Raw genomic sequence first — 6,495 nt, 5'->3', positions numbered from 1 at the left:
TTCACAGAGAGCACATTGGCCAAGAAATGGCCGTGACTCATCCACATGGCTGACACTGACAAAGGTTCTACAATCTGAGGTACAGGATCTCAGCATAAATCCTGGGGGGATTTCACTGACCTTATCAGATCCAAAAGCTACAACTCTTGTTGCATAGGTCCTGCTGTATCTTGGTCTTAACCATCCAGCAGAAAATTTAAAAAGTGAAATAGAAGAAGAAAAGCCATGCTGTTATGTTGAGCTATAGGGGACTCAAGTCAACAATTTCTGACTTTGCCAGTCAAGCAGAAGACCCAATATTATTATGGGCTACTGGACTCTTTTAGAATATTTTTCTGAATTTACACACCTATAATATTCAAATAATGGGACTTAACCAAAAAAGGGTGTGTCCATTTTGTATCTGTGTTCAAAGTGGTTAGGATAGATATATAGTTACATTCTCTTAATGAATAGAGTTATTTGTTTTAATGATGTTTGTAAATAGGATATCATGTCCGCATCTTGTACAGCAATTAACCACTAGGAAGCTTGTATGCAATGTGCTAATTATTGAAACTGTCCTACCAATTTGATTTGAAACTGTCTCATTGCTATATGTTTATCAATAAAATTATGGGAAAAAAAGAAATTTGACATGATTTGAAAAATACAAGGGCTATTAGTGAGACTGTACATAGTCCAGGATACATTTTAGTCAACAATATAAGAGGGCTAGAAATGCGAATTCTGTAGAAACAAACATCTTGTAATAAGACAACCACAAAAATGCCAACTTGGAAATATGTGCATTGCCAATCCTTCCAGATGGTTAAATTGTAGATTCTTGCAATGTGTAAAGTTGCATTTTTCATGAAGTCACTGACTAGATGAAAAATCATTACTTGCACCATATAGAAAGGCAATGTGTTCCTCTTCAATGACCATCATTATATATGCCACCTAGTGTTTCTTGTGCATTTGGATGTCTGAGGAATAAATATATGCAGGCTGCAAACAATATAGAAACATGGTACAGAAATTGGGGACCGCAAGATCCAGCCCTATCCCAGGCCCAGTGAGTGTGTGGGAGAGCTTCCTCTCCCCCATACTCCACTTTGTCCCCACCAGATTCAGCTCAGGCCTGACACACAGCCTGGGGTAAAACCCTGCAGCTACAGTCCCTGCAGAGAAAGTATGGGGCAGGCTTGGTGTGTGAGAGAGCTTCCGCCTACCCTGCGCCAGTGGGATCTACCATTCCAAGACCAGGCACAGCATGGATGAGACCCTCTTCCACACCCTTGGGACCCCCACCACCACTCCGCAGCACCACCCACCCTGCCCACCCAGTGAGAATTTCTGCCGTGTTCTGGAAAGCACAAGATCCAGCCCTAGTCCAGGCCCAGTGAGTGTGTGGGAGAGCTTCCTCTCCCCCCTACTCTACCTTGTTCCCTCGAGACTCAGCTCAGTTCTAGGCATACAGGAATGGGGTGAAACCCTGAAGTAGCAGTCCCTGCAGACAGAGTAGGGGACAGAACCACCCAGCTAGTCTAGGAACAGAACATCTTGCAAAGGGGAACAACAGGTTCACTCCCAAAGGCAGAAGCAGGAAGGAGCTGAGCACATCAGCCAGACCCAAGCCAGGCACAGCTGGATAAATCCAAACTTTGTAGATCTGCACCTGAATTTTAGTAAGTGCTAAGGTTATAACTGCAACAAAGATCTACAACAAAGATCAGAAGACAATGCTACACAAAATGACAACAAGAAGGAGCACAATGCAATCTCAGACCCCAAGCTCACCCATAACAAGTGCAGAAGACACTAACTCAGAACAAATAGGGAATCACACAGCTGAAATCAATGAATCAATGGTTTCTGAAATAAAGAAACAACTGCAGAAAGGTATACAGGAACTCAGATTGGAAATGAAAAAATAAATCCCTGAATTAATAGCATCTGCAGTAAAGAATCAAATGCAGAAACATATGGACAAAACCCAATGCCCACCCAGAACAAGTGCAGAGGACACTGGCTCAGTTCAAAGGTATGAATTAATAGCATCAATAGTTATTTGCAACAGCAGAAAGTTATTGAGGAACTCAGAGCAGAATTCTTTTCTACTAGCTCAGCACAAGTTTATGAATTAATAGTGTCAATAGTAAATAAGCAACAGCAGAAAGTTATAGAGGAACCCAGTGGAATTTTCTGAAAGAAGAAAAGAATTCTCAGAATTCCTGGCATCTGAAGTAAAGAATCAACTACAGAAACATAGGGAGGAAACCCAGTCTGAAGAAAACACTGCAGTAAAAGAATTTATAACTACTTCTAAAGAAGACATTGATAAAAAAAAATGGAGATTAAAAAAACGACAGATTCCTTGAATGAGCAATATAGAAAAGAAATAGATCCCATGAAGCAGAAACAAAGAGATATACAGGAACTTAAAATCTCAATCACACGCTTGCAAAATCATTTGAGTGAAAGTGAAGACAGAGTTTCAGATCTTGAAGATGCTGGTGCAACTAGTGAAAAAGTAAGAAAAGATCTCTTAAAAACAACTGGGATGCAGAAACAAATCATTCATCACTTGCAAGGCAATGCAAAGATGAACAATGTGAGACTAATAGGCGTCAATGAAAAAGAAGGCATCTCCAGTAGAAAAGTATGAAGACGAAATATAGGAAGTAAAGCCATGTTGTTATGTTGAGCTGTGGGGGACTCAGGTCAATAATTTCTGACATTGCCAGTTAAACAGAAGACCCAATGCTATTATGGGCTACTGGATTCTTTTAGAATATTTTGCTGAGTTTACACACCTATAATATTCAAATGATGGGACTTAACCAAAAGGGGGTATATAAATGTGTGTCCATTTTGTATCTGTGTTCAAAGTGGTTGGGATAGATATATAGTTGCATTCTCTTAATGAATAGAATGATTTGTTTTAATGATGTTTGTAAGTAGGATCACAAGTCTGCATCTTGTACAGCAATTAACCACTAAGAAGAATATATGCAGTGTATTATTTGTTGAAACTGTACTTTTGATTTGATTTGAAACTGTCTCATTGCTATATGTTTATCAATAAAACTTTGAAAAGAAAAGAAAAAGAAAAAGAAAAAGAAGGCATCAATACAAAGGACATTATCCCCGTATCTGCCAAAAAAAATACAAAGGGTATTAAAAAATATATGGACAGATGTAATGGCAGAAAACTCCCCAAATATGAGGAAACAATCTGACATTCAGGTAACTGAAGCATTCAGAATGCCAAGTAACCTCAACCTAACTAAAAACAAACCGAGACATATAGTAGTCAAGATCCCACACATTCAGCACAAGAATAATACACTGAAAGTCACTAGAGAAAAAAAGCAGATCACAAAGAAAAGAAAAGAAGCAGATCATATTCAAAGGAAAACCAATCAGAATTACAGCCAACTTCTCTTCACAAACCATTAAGGGAAGAAGAGCAAGGAGCAGAGTACTTCAAGTCCTCTATGAAAAGAAATTCCAGCCCAGACTACTATACCCTGCAAAACTCTCTTTCAAGTTTGATGGAGAAGTGAAATACTTTCATGACAAAGAACAGCTAAAGAATTTCATGATGACAAAGCCAACCCTACACAGGCTTCTGAAAGATGTTCTACAGAGGAATCAAAATGATCAGAACTCCACGAATAAGATCCAAAGCAACCAACTAAATAGGGCAAATAATTAAACATAGGAGAAAAAGGAGGAAACGACAACAAGTAAATAACATGTCAATTGTAAGTCAATACATCTCAGTTATAACCATCAATGTACATAGATTCAATTCAGCAATTAACAAAAATAGACTGGCACAGTGGACTAGGAAACAAAATCTAACACTATGCTGTATACAAGTAACACATTTAACTCACAAAGACATACATAGGCTGAAAGTCAAAGGATGGAAAAAAATACTACATTTTTCCCAGAACCTCAGAAAAAAGCAGAGGCAGCAATCCTATTCTCAGATAGTCTCAACTCAAAACGAAGAATGATAAAGTGAAATAAAGAAGGCCACTATATACTGGTTAGGGGAAAAATTCAAGAGGAAGAGGTAACACTCATAAATATGTATGCACATATGTATGCACCAAAAATGGGAGTAACCAACTACATAAATCAAATTTAATGAATATGAATAATCTAATGTCCAATACAACAATCTTAACAGGAGACCTTAACACCCCCTTATCTCCAAAAGATAGGACCACCACACAAAAAATTAACTAAGAAAGACAAGAACTGAACCAGAACTTGAAACAAATGGACTTGGTGGACATATACAGAATGTTCCACTCAAATACAGCTGAGTACACATTTTTCTCAGGTGCACATGGGTCATTTTCTAAAATAGACCAGATACTGGTCCATAGGTCATGCTTAACTATATGCAAGAAAACAGAAATTATCCCATGCATATTATCTGACCACATTGCAATGAAACTGGAAATAAATGACAAAAGAAACCAGAAAAAAACAACAAATAGATGGAAATAAAACAACACACTACTCAGCAACCAATGGGTCACAGATGAAATTAAACAGAAAATTCAACAATATCTACAATTCAATATAAATTCACGGATAGCTTATCGGAATTTATGGGATACAATCAAATCAGTTCTCAGAAGGAAATTCATAGATGTGAACTCACACATTAGGAAAACAGAATGGGAACAAATAAACACTCTAAAGCTGCACCTCTGGCAACTAGAAAAGGAAGAGCAAACAAAATCCAGAGCACAAAGACGGGAAGAAATCATAAAGATTAGAACACAAATTAATTCAATTGAGATGAAGAAAGCAGTTCAAAGAATTAATGAAACAAAAGCTTGTTCTTTGAAAGATTAAAAAATGATAAGCCCCTAGCTAACCTCCTCAAAAAGAGAAAAGAAAAAATTCGAATACAAGCAATAAGGAATGAAAAGGGTGTCATTACCACAGACAAAGTGGAAATTCAAAAGATTATCAATCACTACTCTCAGAATCTTTACTCTCACAGAATAGAAGACACAAAAGAAATGGACAGATTCTTAGAAAGGTACAAATTACCTAAACTGAATCGACAAGATATAACCACACTAAATCACACAATAACAGTCAATAAAATATGAGATGTAATAAAAAACCTACTGACAAAGAAAAGTCCAGGTCCTGATGGATTCACAGCTGAATTCTACAAGAAATATAGAAGATGTAGTCCCCATACTCCTCAAACTCTTCAATGAAATTGAAAAGGAAGCAATCCTCCCAGAATCATTCCTGGAGCAAAGTATTATACAGATACCAAAACCAGGCAAAGACGCAACTAAAAAAACAGAACTACAGGTCAATCTCCCTCATGAGCATAGATGCAAAAATCCTCAATAAAATCATAGCACATACAATACAGCAAATCATCAAGAAGATCATACACTATGATCAGGTTGGATTCATCCCAGGGATGCAAGGATGGTTCAATATTCGAAAATCTATAAATGTAATACACTGTATCAATAGAGCGAAAACTAAAAACCACATGATTATCTCCACTGAGGCAAAAAAGGCTTTTGACAAAGTCCAACACTCACTCATGTTCAAAGTCCTACAGAAAATTGGAATAGAATGGCTCTACTTCCATCTGGTAAAAGCCATTTATGAAAACCCAATGGCTAACATAATCATAAATGGGGAAAAACTGAAATCTTTTACTATCAGATCTGGTACAAGACAAGGATGTTCTCTATCACCATTCCTATTCAATATAGTTCTGGAATCATTAGCTAGAGCCATTAGACAAGAAAAAGAAATAAAAGGAATACGAATAGGTAAAGAAGAACTTAAATTATCATTATTTGCAGATGACATGATACTTTACTTGGAAGACCCAAAAAACTCTACCAAGAAGCTATTAGAATTAACACAGAAATTCAATAGCATAGCAGAATACAAAGTCAATACCCAAAAGTCAATAGCATTCCTCTACACAGATGACAAACACACTAAGAGGGAAATTATATAAACAATACCTTTTACGATAGCACCGAGTAAAATGAAACACTTTGGAATTCATCTGACAAAAGAAGTCAAAGACCTTTTTAAGGAAAATTACAGTACTCTTAAAAAAGAGATCCTAGAGGATTGCAGAAAATGGAAAGATATTCCCTGCTCCTGGATAGGAAGAACCAACATTGTGAAGATGCCCATACTCCCAAAATTGCTGTACAGATTTAATGCAATCTCTATCAAACTACCACCAACATACCTCACAGAGATAGAGAAATTAATCCTAAAATTTATTTGAAAGCAGAAAAAACCTGGAATAACAAAGGCAATCCTGAGCAATAAAGACAGGCAGGAGGCATTACAATTCCTGACTTGAAATTATACTACAAGGCTACTGTGATAAAATCAGCATGCTACTGGCAACAAAATAGACCTGAGGATCAATGGAATAGATTAGAAGACACTGAAGCCCCTACGAACACACTCAGTCACCAT

This window comes from Octodon degus, unplaced genomic scaffold (genome assembly GCF_000260255.1).
Source record: "Octodon degus isolate 3935 unplaced genomic scaffold, OctDeg1.0 scaffold00072, whole genome shotgun sequence".
Lineage (NCBI taxonomy): Eukaryota > Metazoa > Chordata > Mammalia > Rodentia > Octodontidae > Octodon > Octodon degus.
This window is presented reverse-complemented; position numbering follows the sequence as displayed.